The following is a 14,438-nucleotide window of genomic DNA, read 5'->3' as shown; positions in this document are numbered from 1 at the left end:
GGCCCTGTGTGCCTCGGTCGTATGCAGTCCTGATTGTGGAGCTCACCTGCACGGCGCCAAACACGCATACGACCATCATTGGCACCAAGGCAGAAGCGACTCTCATCGCTGAAGGCGACACGTCTCCATTCGTCCCTCCATTCACGTCTTTCGCGACACCACTGGAGGCGGGCTGAACGATGTTGGGGCGTGAGCGGAAGACGGCCTAACGGTGTGCGGCACCGTAGCCCAGCTTCATGGAGACGGTTGAGAATGGTCCTCGCCGATACCCCAGGAGCAACAGTGTCCCTAATTTGCTGGGAAGTGGCGGTGCGGTCCCCTACGGCACTGCGTAGGATCCTACGGTCTTGGCGTGCATCCGTGCGTCGCTGCGGTCCGGTCCCAGGTCGACGGGCACGTGCACCTTCCGCCGACCACTGGCGACAACATCGATGTACTGTGGAGACCCCACGCCCTACGTGTTGAGCAATTCGGCGGTACGTCCACCCGGCCTCCCGCATGCCCACTATACGCCCTCGCTCAAAGTCCGTCAACTGCACATACGGTTCACGTCCACGCTGTCGCGGCATGCTACCAGTGTTAAAGACTGCGATGGAGCTCCGTACGCCACGGCAAACTGGCTGACACTGACGGCGGCGGTGCACAAATGCTGCGCAGCTAGCGCCATTCGACGGCCAACACCGCGGTTCCTGGTGTGTCCACTGTGCCGTGCGTGTGATCATGGCTTGTACAGCCCTCTCGCAGTGTCCGGAGCAAGTATGGTGGGTCTGACACACCGGTGTCAATGTGTTCTTTTTTCCATTTCCAGGAGTGTAGTTCATGGCCACGTATTTCTTTCGTTGCTCTCACCTACCCCAGTACTGGACGTGTTTGACTGTTCTGCTGATCGCCGGCCGCGGTGGCCGTGCGGTTCTAGGCGCTCCAGTCCGGAGCCGCGCTGCTGCTACGGTCGCAGGTTCGAATCCTGCCTCGGGCATGGGTGTGTGTGCTGTCCTTAGGTTAGTTAGGTTTAAGTAGTTCTAAGTTCTAGGGGACTGATGACCACAGCAGTTGAGTCCCATAGTGCTCAGAGCCATTTGAACCATTTGTTCTGCTGATCCGCATGTTCTCCAGATTTCTGATCCATTGAAAATATCTGGTCATGGGGTACTGTCAGATTGGCATGTCACTGATCGCTGACCACTATCACCGATGAATTCTGGAACGTAGTAGAAGTAGCATGGAATGACGTATCCGTATATGTCATTCACACTCAGTTAATGTTCAATCGAGTTAGCACTGTTGTTGCTGTCAGAGGTTTATCGTAAATTGTGCACCCTGTAAACCCTAAAATTGACTAGAAATTCAGTCATGTATTCTTCCTACTATAAGCACAGTATGCAAAATTTAGCTATTCCTGTTCTCTACTTGGATGAATAAATAGTAACTTCGTGGTGTCTGAAGAATTGTGGAAGGCACCTTTCTACAACAGTAGATGAAAAAGATTGCAAATCAATTAGGTTAAAATTGTAGCACACAATTCCCTTAGATTTATAAGGCCCTGGCCTGAGACTCTTATGTTTGCAGGATGATCAAGCATGGGGTATGGTAGTGGAGGCTAGTCAGCACTCTGTGCACTAGTGAAGTAGCATTAGGAACACATGCATTTACTCGAATTAAGTGTTACAATCTTCTACACAGCTCTGGCGAGAGCAGTGGATGCAGAATGCACACTTCGCTCACGCTTACTCGTCCATCTCAGCAGATTCTCGAGGCCACTGTCTACGTTGCAGCTGCGTATATAACACCATGGCATCATGCAGTGCAGTATGTGGCAGGTATAGCTCATAAAGTGACATCGACCACCAGAGCATCGATTGCATTTTATTATGAATATCAGAGGGATGTGTCGGAGTAAATTTCAGCTGCTCTGGGTGGGGTGTAGATAGTAGTGTAGAGTTACGGCATAGCCTCTCCACCAGACATTGATATCTGCTAAAAGGTGCAAGTCAGGAAGCAGCAGCCTTTAGCGCAGATCCGGAGTATGGTGACAGTTTGACAGTGCAGCGAACACCATCAGTTCATCTATTAGGAAGCTGAAGGTAGAGGTCCCCAAAACTTACCATTAGAAGATGAGATTTTGGCAGCTCACAGTGACTAGATTCCGCAAACCAGGTGGGCAGCAGTCTCGGAGGTAGAAGTCATCTCGCAAATGATAAGCACCACATCACATGGTCTGTATCATAGCTGGCACTGTATCTGACTCGCATATGAGATTGGAAGGCTGTCCATTTAAGGTACAGACATTATATCTTGCTCAAGATCACTAGATGTGTCACCATTTTCTGGCCTCATCAGCGCCACAATAATGCTTACAGTGCGTCAGCTTGGTGCTTTTGCGCCATGCCATTGGGCTGATAAGTGTTCTTGTGGAAGAGTTACTCATTCTTGAGGCATCATGCTGTGCTGTCATGTCAGAATGTTGCTATGGTCACTCTTCCATAAATAACTATTCAGACTTCTCACTTCAGCGTGTTGAAGCAATAGTTTCTGGTGTGTGCCATATCATTTGCGGTTTCGGCTCTCTACCTATTTCGCATTGTGATTGCTACATGGCACGCTTACCTTGTCTGGTCTTGTCTGACTTGGCTTAGTGCTGGCCCGTGAACACATTTGCTTATGGTATCTTCCTGAGGGGCAATAACTTCTGACAGTTCCAGAAATATGCTGACTACATGTAGCTGCTGAAGTGGACATACTAATGTAGCTTTCTGCATTTTGACAAAGATGGAAATGTTTGAATTCTGATTATTTTTGCTCAGAGAGTAAAATTTACTCACCCTCTCGGCTCAGCCACTGAATTTCGTTTTTGAAAAGCGAAGACCCCAGCTGAAAGCAGTCAGTGGGGCTTCGCTACGCAGCTGCTACACCGCTTCCATTACGGCCAAGCTTTTCACACAGGCGGCTCATTCCTCACAGCAGAGAGACTGCGAAAGCAATTCGGCGGCGGCGCGGTTCCCGCTCTGCACGCTGGCGGCGCCACGGTCGCGCCGCTCCCTTTAAAACATGCAACGGAGTGCTCTGCCGCGTCGTGCTGAAGCCGCCGGCTCGGTGCCACCTCTCGCCTCCTCTCCTCTTCTCTCCTCTTCTCTTTTGCTGCACTTTGCGCTGCTTTCGCCGCGGCGCCACTTCGCAGTCTTTTGTTGTCAGCTCTGCAACTTGTCACGCTGCTGGTGCGGTGACGCCAAGGACGCTAATTAAAGGTCCTCGGTCGCGTAATTGGCACGCTGCGGATAGGCAAGTGAACTAACTCCGCAAGACTCTTTGCTGCAGCGACCGGAGGAGATTCAGCGCACGCTTGACCGGGTTTCGCCTGAACACGAGCAACTGGGATTCGGCGGAATGCTGATTTCGTAAAATTTTGTGCGAAAGGAGGGGAAGTAATTCGGACCGCGGGACAAAGTAGGCGCTGCCGTTGACAGCTTGACGGTGAAGCGAAGCTTGCTAAAATAGGGTAACATGCACAGCGTGCGTCTAAAAAGTGCTTTCAGGGAAGCGAGGAGGAAGTCGTTAAGAGACAGGGTGCAAGTTCCTGTAAGAGGACGGTGGGATGCGGAAGCAACCACGACCTCTAGAGAATTATTTTGGTACTCATTTAAAGATGCTTAGGGAAGTTTTCTTTATCAGGCTGTAGTCAGTAACTGTGCAACGAATATTAAATTTTTATAGTACCGCTACCAGAACGAAACTAGCGTAAGTTTATGACAGGGTCACTTTCTTCCTAGGTTATACGCAGAAAGCCTGCATCATCACCAGACAATGTAAACAAACTCACTAGGCAAAATATTATAGAGATTGGTGGAAGATACGGAAACACTGCAAGAAATGCATGCTTCAAGATAAACGCAGATACTAGCCAAGCCTGCAGGTTTTTGACCTCGAACGTGCCTGTGCAATGACCTCAATACGTTGCAAGTGTCAATGGTGGTCAGAACGCTGTTCTGTGTAGTTGTGAGTGGAGTATGTTGGAGCTAAGTGGATTAGAAAGTGGGCAAGTTGTTGGTATTCATATCGTGGGCGCTTCCGTAATTAGGTTAGCTGAAGTCTTTGGTGTTTAAAGAGGCACCGTATCGAAGATTTATACTGCAGTCAGGGAAAGCGGATAAAAATCATCCTGTTAGTCACAACGCGGAAGAAATTTTGTGTCGCGTGATCATGTCGGACGGTCACTGAAGAGGGATGTGAAAAAAAATAGGAGGATGACAGCTGATCATGTCACTGTAGAATTCAATATCGCACTCGCGAACCCTGTCAGTACCAAAACAACATGAAGGAAGCTCCAATAGGGGCGAATTGCAGGACAGACTGTAATTCCAAAAACAGTCATCAGTGATTCAAATGCCCGTAACAGGAAAACGTGGTACCAAAGCCATAAAAGCTGGACTATGCAGCAATGGAAGAATGTCATTTGGTTGGATGAGTGTTGTTTCACGCCGTTTCCAAGTGTGAAACTGGAAGGGGATTCGGTAATGGCCTGAGCAACCATATTGTAATATCCCAGGGCCAAACGGTTTCTCTGCTAGATCGCATTACTGCCAAGCATTAAGCGACCGTTTTGGCTCATCATATCCTTCCCATGACACACCCAAAGCTTGTTCCCATACGGTGAGGCTGTGGTCCAGCGCGACAGGGGCCGTGTTCACACAGCTTCCATCGTCCAGGACTGCTTTTGTGAGCACGAGGATCAATTGTAACTTCTCCTCTGGCCACCACTATCCCCAGATGTCAATACTGTTGAGCGTTTGTGCTGTACTTTGGAGAGAAGGGATCGTGATAGCTATCTTGCGGGGAGAATGATACAAGATTTCCTCGAAAACCATACAGGACCTCTATTTATGTTCTCCGAAACGACTGGAAGCTGTTTTGAATGCCAACAGATTTTCTACATCGTATTCGGCGTGGTAATGTGTGATGTTTGTGATGTTTCAATACTTTTGTCCACCCCCTGTAGTCTCGCATTGAAAGAGCACAGTGATGACTTTGGAGCCTGGCAGAATTGGAACCAGGCGGCCACGTGATCCTACACCGTTGACGTAAGTCATGCACATGTTTGGTCCCGATTTGGTGAATACTCGCGCGTCATCTAGCACGTTTGCTTAAACATCCGATGATAATCCAATGTAAAATGTTTAGGACTATTTGGAACAGTAGATGACAGTTTTGAACACCTCTACTATTTGGTAGCTCTACGTTCTGTCTCGAACTGGTTATGGCACATTTGAAGAAATTTAAGGCCACTTTCAAGTCATCATAAAGGATAAACGGTGTTAGCATGACATCGCCAGCGAGTGGCAAACTGTTTCTGCGGTGTGCTTATGTTACAATAGTTATTATTTTCGTCAAAATATGCAGGGGACATCAGTGTATCATTTTCTCAGATTGTTTCTGACGTTTCACCCAGGATGCCGGGATTGGGGGAGAGGAGGGAGGATGAGGGAGGGAATGTATTTCGTAATGAGTAAAGGATCAAAATTTGTACTCTGTGAATACTTTTCATTTTATGCATCGTACATTACGACTCTGACACTGCTGAACCTGCATACTGGCGTGTGGGTGCTTTAGTCTCCCAGGTACGGTACTCGGCTTGAATACTCTGCCTTCAGTAAGACACATGCGTGTTTCTGTCAGTTTTCACAGTCGCTGGGTTTCCTTTAATCTGACGTAACAATAAGTTTATGTTACACTAGACTACTTACGTGGTATGTGAGAAAGTAGCACTGACAACATAACTCTTGCATATGATGTTATTTATACATATTTGACGATGCTGGTGCTGATTCTGCATTTATCATTTGACGATGCTGGTGCTAATTCTGCATTTAACATTTGACGATGCCACTATGGCTGCAGTTTTTATAAAAAAGATCTGATGATGGTCATTATCGACCGAAACCAGTAATCTGTTAACAAAAAGTTTGTGACCATAGACATAAATTAAAGGAAACTAATTGTATATATGGGTCACTGTTTTATTCGCGACAATGTCGCAGCTTGCGTCCACTAAGTGTTTAAAAAGGTGTCCTTGAAAGGCTCAGGAAAAGGTTGAACCTAATGAGACCGGGCATTACAGGCAAGCGAATAGTGCATCATGATAACGTCCCGAGTCGCACGACCACTTCCATCATCGAATTTTTTACCTCAAAAGGCATTCCTGTTGTTCTGCAGTCCTCCTATTCACCTGATCTGAGTCTTGTGACTATCTTTTGCCGAAATCGAAAAATCACTTGAAAGAACGTCATTTTTGGACTCTGAAGAACATTCAAAAGAATGTAACTACAAGTTAAAGGCCATACTAGTTGAAGCCTTTCGGCGCTGCTACCAAGACTGGGAACGATTCCATCGATGTGCCGTTGCCGAAGGTAAGTGCTTTGAAGGGGACCATACTGTTGTTTGAAACAATTAAAACTTTGATAGATGAAAAATCAGTCTCATTACTTCTCTCACACATCTCGTATTGTCCGGAAAAACTTCTCAAAAAGCTTTAACAGAAATAAGTAGCTGAGCAACAAATGTTTGTTTCTTATATGACTGTGTGTCTTCTGTAGTTGATATTTCAGTGCAATTTGTCGTCTGCAGTTAGCAAGCATTACTTTCCAGTCCTGCACTTTAACCACTTATTATATGCTGATGCAGTTTTACCTTGCACCTCCATCACCTCAGCATGTATTGTTGCAGCGAATAATTGCACGATACTCTTCTTTGTCAATTGTCTACGACTCTTCTTTTTTACTATTCTCGCGGTGAGTTACGGTACTGTGGCATTTTCCTTTTTTATTATTGACAAAACTTGTGCCATGATTTAGCGGCCTACGGCACGTTTAAGTCTCACCTCATTCGGCTGTTGGCACCAGTGTTCCAACCGTTGCAGAGAGTGCGTGAAACATCAAAGCAGCCGTGGTAGATGACGGTCCACGGTCAGTGACAACTGAAGGGAGTCTGGTGTTCGATGCGGCCATAACTTTGAGACATTCCCCAGAGCCGTGGGCAATAGCTGCAGAACAACAGTTGGTGGCAGCGTCATCCCGATTTGTTTACACCTTAGAGAGTCTGTATTCTGCATTTGGCCAATCAGAAGGAGCACCATGTGGTCTCAGTGCGTGTGCATTGGGGACGAAGCGTAGTCAGCAAGCTGATAACACAAGTGAGGACCTTGGATGATCCAGCGTCGAGAGGTCCGTTAGTTGGTGGCAGTATCTGGGGGCAGGCAGTTGGTCACGGTGTCTGGAGGTCCAGCAGTTGGTTGTGGTTTCTGGGGTTCCAACTGTTGATCGTGGTAACTGGGGGTCAAGCAGTTGATCGTGGTGTCTGAGGATCAAGCAACAACTGTTGATAGTGGTGACTGGGGGTCAAGCAGTTGATCGTGGTGTCTGAGGATCAGCAGTGGGTCGCAATGTCTGGGGCTGTGGCAGTTCATCTCAGGGTTTGGGGATCTGGCAGTTGTTCTCGGTGCGTGGCAGTCCAGCAGTTGGTTGTGGTTTCTCGGTGTCAAGAAGTTGATCTACAGGTCTGGCAATTAGTCAGGCAGGAGCAAAGCTGCCAAGCCTGGTAGCGTGTGCCCAGGAAGACAAGTGGTTGTTGGCTGCTAGCAAACTGTCATAGTGACTCTGTATGTATAGGGGACGGGACACCCATTATTTTCTTGAGGGTCGGAAGAAACAGCCAGCCTGTTGAGAGCCAACAAAGGAGGACTTGGTGAGGGAGCAACAGAAGTGGCAGTGTGGACAGCAAGGTCAGAGCAGCAAGTTCGAATGATCAACAGTGGGGCAGCCTGTTGCTGAGTCCAGGCCTGAGATACTGGTTGTTATCAACACACAGATGTTGAGTCATACTTAAGATAGGTAAATAAATTAGTGAAATCAATGTGAAGTGAAGTAGAAATTAGAAAATAAATGAAAAACTTAGTTTAGTTTAGAAGAGTTACACACTGGCAAACAGCGGGAGAGCAGCAGTGGCAACAGCTGGTGCTTGCAAGTCAGCACGTTCAGGAGAAGCCATCGCCCTCTCCACATAAGTAGAAGCTGTCGATTCAGTCGTCAGGGCATCACCCGACCGGCTCATGTGTTTTTCAATTGTTGCATGTGATCAAAGGCCCTCGCCTACATTCCAAGAGCCAATGACCGACGTTAAGAAGATTCTTCGAGAAGCTTTTCAACGTGACAGAAGAGGCAATGACCGTGAAGTCGTTCAACTCCAGTGAACTGAAGTAAATAAATATGTGAGACGCAGTGGGCCCGACAGTAGTTTCAGTTCAGTTTCGGTTCGAGTTCAGTTCCAGTACAGTTCAGTCGGTGCTGAAGACCATCATGCAGGAAGAGACTACATCGTACACAGAAGCACCAAGTCCGCCGCTGTAATGGAATAGCAAGCAGCAGCCTCGCCGCCAGAAGACAGAAGTTAGAAGGTATTTGAAGACTGATTTTTACATACCCGGGTGACACGTGAGGACAGGAAGGAGACGGACTCACATCAGCAGTCACCTGTGAGCTGGTGATGAAGATCTGACAGCCGAAGACTGGCAAGCTGGTGTCTGTTGTTCGAATCCGGGATACTGGCCTTCCCCCGCCGCGCCGCTCCGCTGGCCGACGCACAACACTGACACACGCGGCCGCATAGACAAGAGAAGCACTGGGACGCCACATCCAAGGTATCACCATCCGATTCACGACTTCGTTCTCAATAATTAAAGGGGCCACCTCACGATGCATGTCTCCAGTCAACTGGGCGAAACAGCGACATGAGATATACAACGCCAGGCGTAATCAGACGCCGCCGCTCATGCAGCAGAAGGCTTCGCAAACGACACAGATGCCGCTCTCCCAGCCAGAACAATCCAGTGAGGAAACCATTGTACAAAACTTTCAATAACAGTTATTTTATTACCTCATACCCGAGACAAGGAAGAACCCACCCTGCCACATGTTGTTAAGAGAGAAAAAGTAATTTATTTAGTGTTTTTCACCCTGAGATAATGCTTTAGAATCAAATGCCCTTTGCAGTAATGCTCATCCTGACAATTGACTAGCATCAAAAGAGGTTACCCAGTTACACAGACACTGTTTCCTGATCCTAGAGGTTGGATGGTACCTGGCGTCTTGGCCCCAGAGAAAATTGAGTTGTCTGCACACAAGTGAATTCTTCCCATGGTATGTTCTATTGAACGATGGTGCACAGGACGTGTGTCGTGCCAGTGGTAATCAGTGAGAACATAGGTTATGCAGTCCCCTATAGTCTAGCTGTGATTCACATTTAGGCTGTGCTAGCATTCAGAGAGTTTTGGTTTTCAAACAAATTCTCGATTGGAGAGGGACTGGTTGGTGTCCTTGGCAATGGCAGAGTATCCACAGCTGCAGGACATGCCTGGGAACTGGCAGCAGTATGAGGACGAGCGTTGTCCTGTTGAAATAGGGCTTGAGCATGGATGTTCCCGAACTGCAGAGACACCAGTTGCAGGACTTCTTCCTCCACGTTGCCCATTAGGAACACTAACAGTCAATGGAAAGCACAAGAGAGTGTTCTCCACACAAACAGACCAGGATGGGGGGCATGTGATCAGACACCACAAACTGCTCTTCGTGGTGCTCTCATTGAACCTTCAGACACCGACCTGGTGGTTGTCCCTACAAGCCAGAAGCGGGAATCGTCCATAAACATGCTCCATTGCCAGGCTGTAGGGTCCCACGTCCACCGTTGCCGACACCTGGTGAGTCGGGAGTGACGCTGTGGGGGGTGTGAGTGGCTGCCGGCGTGAAGGCCGGCGTGTTGCGAGCCCTACGTCATGCAACAGCCTGCCAATGGCATCAGCACTTACGGGATGTTGCGAAGAAGGCAGGACAGCCTGCTGACTGTCCCCGTCTTTGTCTTTCGATAAGTTTGCCCGTGACAGACAATCCAACTGTCCCTCGTTGTGATGCATGTCGGACGTCTAGTACTTACATGTCATGCATGCTTGCCTTCCTGTATCCACTGCCGCCAGCAACGGGCAATGGTGGTTTCTGTACGACCAATGTGGCGCGTAGCAGGACAGTAACACCACCCAGGTTTCCACAATCCCACCATACGGTCCCTCTCGAACTTGTCTAGCTGGGCACCCAGCTGTTAGATGTGCTGCCTGGACATTGTGGATGTGCTTTGTCACTATACTGGCTGTCGCACTGGCCAGCATGACTACGTGTGGCAGTCTTACTCGTACATTGATCGAAGGGCATGAAGTCATGAGCTCACCCACGCCGCTCGAATGCGCTGCCCACCACGCTAAAGTAAACATTGGCATAGATGTTGGTATGCAACATACCCACCCATTGGGCACCCATTGGGAAGTGAATCAGTTGTGTTTTTGTTGGTGCAGTTCTTTTTATCACTATGGATGTACTTTGTAGTTGTGGATGGTTCTGTGTTAAATTAGAACGCCGGCCGGGATGGCCGAGCGGTTCTAGGCGCTACAGTCTGGAACCGCGCGACAGCTACGGTCGCAGGTTCGAATGCTGCCTCGGGCATGGATGTGTGTGACGTCCTTAGGTTAGTTAGGTTTAAGTAGTTCTAAGCTCTAGGGGACTGATGACCTCAGCAGTTAAGTCCCATAGTGCTCAGAGCCATTTTTTTTAATTAGAACCTGGGCGCATGCTGTCACATTATTACTGAACTATGTTTAACTGGTTAACTTTTCTTGTATTCAGTCTGTGGGCCTAATGTTTTACATATGATGAACGAACCTTTTCCCATATGCCAGCACTGTGTAGGTCTTTTTCTCGACTATTTCTTGCTACTTTTAGTTTTGATTTTAGGAATTCGCGTTAGCTTTTGAATGTATTTTCTCATTTCTCACTTATATTTTATTTAGGAAATAGTGTCTCGAGCTTGTGGGCAGCAACCTTGTTTTATTATTGCTCTTCTCCAGCATTTATAGTTAATCAGTAGCAGGGTTGTTGATCTACACTGTGATCTCCTTTTATTTTTAAAGCAACATCTTAAAAGTATTAAGACGTTTGTCAAGTTGACATCTAATGTATGATATACTGTTCATCTTTAGGGTTCCGTACCTCGGTCGGTAAAAGGGAACCCTTATAGGGTCGATTTGTTGTCGACTGAAGTATTCAACTTGCGATAATGCCGGCGTCTGGCAACAGAGAGGTCGCGGGTTCGAATCTCAGACGGACCGTTTATTTATCAGTCTTCGTCTGAACGTAGCCTTCACCACTCAGTGATGTGAGGACCAGCCAGAAACAATAAGTGGTTCGGATCCCAAGTTAAACTCCTCTTTCCCTGTTGCATGACTGGGGTAAGTTGGGGACACGCAAGTCGCCGAAGTGGCGTCCAATAGAAGAACTTGCATCCTTCGAAATTATTATTATAATGTATAATTAAGAGTATACTGAGCCCTGAGCGCGAGTGCTACTACTCGCACATGACCGGTTTTACCGTTTACTGGAGTTGAGCGCAAGTAATACTTCCTTATTTTGTTATATAGCCGGCCGAAGTGGCCGCGCGGTTCTGGCGCTGCAGTCTGGAACCGCGAGACCGCTACGGTCGCAGGTTCGAATCCTGCCTCGGGCATGGATGTGTGTGATGTCCTTAGGTTAGTTAGGTTTAACTAGTTCTAAGTTCTAGGGGACTAATGACCTCAGCAGTTGAGTCCCATAGTGCTCACAGCCATTTGAACCATTTTTTTGTTATTTAACCTGATGTGTTCTGATAAGTTGGGCCGTGTGGTAGATACACAGATTTCTACATCTATCTATATGGATACTCTGGAAATCACATTTAAGTGCCTGGCAGAGGGTTCATCGAACCACCTTCACAATTCTCTATTATTCCGATCTCGTATAGCGTGCGGAAAGAATGGACACCTATATCTTTCCGTACGAGCTATGATTTCCCTTATTTTATCGTGGTGATCGTTCCGCCCTATGTACGTCGGTGCCAGCAAAATATTTTCGTATTCGGAGGAGAAAGTTGGTGACTGGAATTTCGTGAGAAAATTCAGTCGCAAACCAACCGAAGACGGCTGCTCAGACTGTCTCCCAAATCGTTTATATAGATAAGGAACAGCAAAGGGCCTACATCACTACCTTGGAGAACGCCTGAAATCACTTTTGTTTTACTCGATGACTTTCCGTCGATTAGTATGAACTGAGACCTCACTGACAGGAAATCACAAATCCAGTCACATAACTGAGACGATATTCCATAAGCACGGAATTTTACTACGAGCCGCTTGTATGGTACAGTGTCAAAAGCCTTCCGGAAATCCAGGAACACGGAATCTAAATCGCTTGTCAAGAGCACTCAGCACTTCGTGTGAATAAAGAGCTAGTTGTGTTTCACAGGAACGATGTTTTCTAAACCCATGTAGACTGTGCGTCAATAGACCGTTTCCTTCGAGGTAATTCATAATGTTCCAACACAATGTATGTTGTAAAATCCTGCTGCATACCGACGTTAACGATATGGGCCTGTAATTTAGTGGATTACTCCTACTACCGTTCTTAAATATTGGTGTGACCTGTGCAACTTTCCAGTCTTTGGGTACGAATCATTCTTCGAGCGAACGGTTGCATATGTTTGCTAAGTACGGAGCTAATGCATCAGCATACTCCGAAAGGAACCTAATTAGTATACAGCCTGGACCAGAAGTCTTGCTTTTATTAAGTGATTTGAGTAGGTTCACTACTCCGAGGATATTTAATTCTACGTTACTCGTGTTGGCAACTGTTCTCGATTCGAATTCTGGAATATTTACTTCGTCTTCTTTTGTGAAGGCATTTCGGAAGGCTGTGTTTAGTAAATCTGCTTTGGCAGCAGATTTAAGTTGAAAAGTATTTATGCCTCGACAATACCGAGCCAGTTATCGCTCCCAACGTTCGCTGCATCATAGACTTTAAAAAACTACCTGTCATACGACTGAAATGTTTTGAATAATACTATCTAAGGTAACTGTAGTTTGACACCTAGTGTAGCCCAGCTTAAATGCCGAAATGATATTTGGGAAATGAAACGAAGCACTAGTGTTTGGTGACGAGCGCTTCACACATTCTCTGTAAAGTGTACGGGACACTGTCTGGAGACGGCAATTGACGAGGTCCCAACCCCATCGCAGGCGGGATGATGATGATGATTTATGACCGAGAGCGCTAAACAGGGAGGTCACCAGCGACCGCAGGCGGAGAGCGGTGGGCCGAGCGGAGTGATGGGGAGAAGCGCGCAGCGTCCGCCGAGGCGTCGCCGCCGCCCACGTTGCGGGCCGGGCCGGCAGCAGGCGGTAGGCGGTGGGCGGCATGCAGTGGACGGGGCTAGGCGGAGTGCGTGGCCGCAGGTCGCGGAGCCTTGGCACGGCGCCCGCCGCCTCTGCTGCAGCTGCAGCCGCGCTGCCAGAGCGCCGCCACGGCCGCCAGCTGTCAGCCTGCTCTGCTGCAGGCCGGCTCTTCCTGCGAGGCGCAGCACAGGGGACGGCCGGAGCAACACGAGCAAGCCGGAATTACACTGACGGCAAAAAATCGCATCACCACAAAATAAAGTGTGCAGAGTAATGAAATTTCTGGAATCGTTTATCTAGGTAACATATTTAATTGATTATGTAAGCGCGAGATAAGCCATTGCTTATATGAAATGCTGGTATAGTACTGGCCATTAAAATTGCTACCCCAAGAAGAAATGCAGATGATAAACTGATAAACGGGAATTCATTGGACAAATATATTATACGTGATTAAATTTTCACGCAATTTTGGTACATAGATACTGAGAAATCAGTACCCAGATAACCACCACTGGCCGTAATAACGGCCTTGATACGCCTGGGCATTGAGTCAAACAGAGCGTGCATGGCGTGTACAGGTACAGCTGCCCATGCAGCTTCAACACGATACCACAGTTCATCAAGAGTAGTGACTGGCGTATTGTGACAAGGCAGTTGCTCGGCCACCATTGACCACACGTTTTCAATCGGTCAGAGATCTGGAGAATGTGCTGGCCATCGTAACAGTCGAACATTTTCTGTATCCAGAAAGGCCCGTAACATGTGGTCGTGCATTATCCTGCTGAAATGTAGCGTTTCGCAGGGATCGAATGAAGGGTAGAGCCACGGGTCGTAACACATCTGAAATGTAACGTCCACTGTTCAGAGTGCCGGCAATGCGAACAAGAGGTGACCGAGACGTGTAACGAATGGCACCCCATACCATCACGCCGGGTGATACGCCAGTATGGCGATGACGAATACACGCTTCCAATGTGCGTTCACCGCGATGTCGCCAAACACGGATGCGACCATCATGATGCTGTAAACAGAACCTCGATTCATCCGAAAAAAATGACGTTTTCCCATTCGTGCACCCAGGTTCGTCGTTGAGTACACCATCGCAGGCGCTCCTGTCTGTGATGCAGCGCAAGTGTAACCGCAGCCG

The sequence above is a fragment of the Schistocerca cancellata genome, chromosome 1 (genome assembly GCF_023864275.1).
Source record: "Schistocerca cancellata isolate TAMUIC-IGC-003103 chromosome 1, iqSchCanc2.1, whole genome shotgun sequence".
Classification (NCBI taxonomy): domain Eukaryota; kingdom Metazoa; phylum Arthropoda; class Insecta; order Orthoptera; family Acrididae; genus Schistocerca; species Schistocerca cancellata.
Note: the sequence above shows the minus strand (reverse complement) of the source record.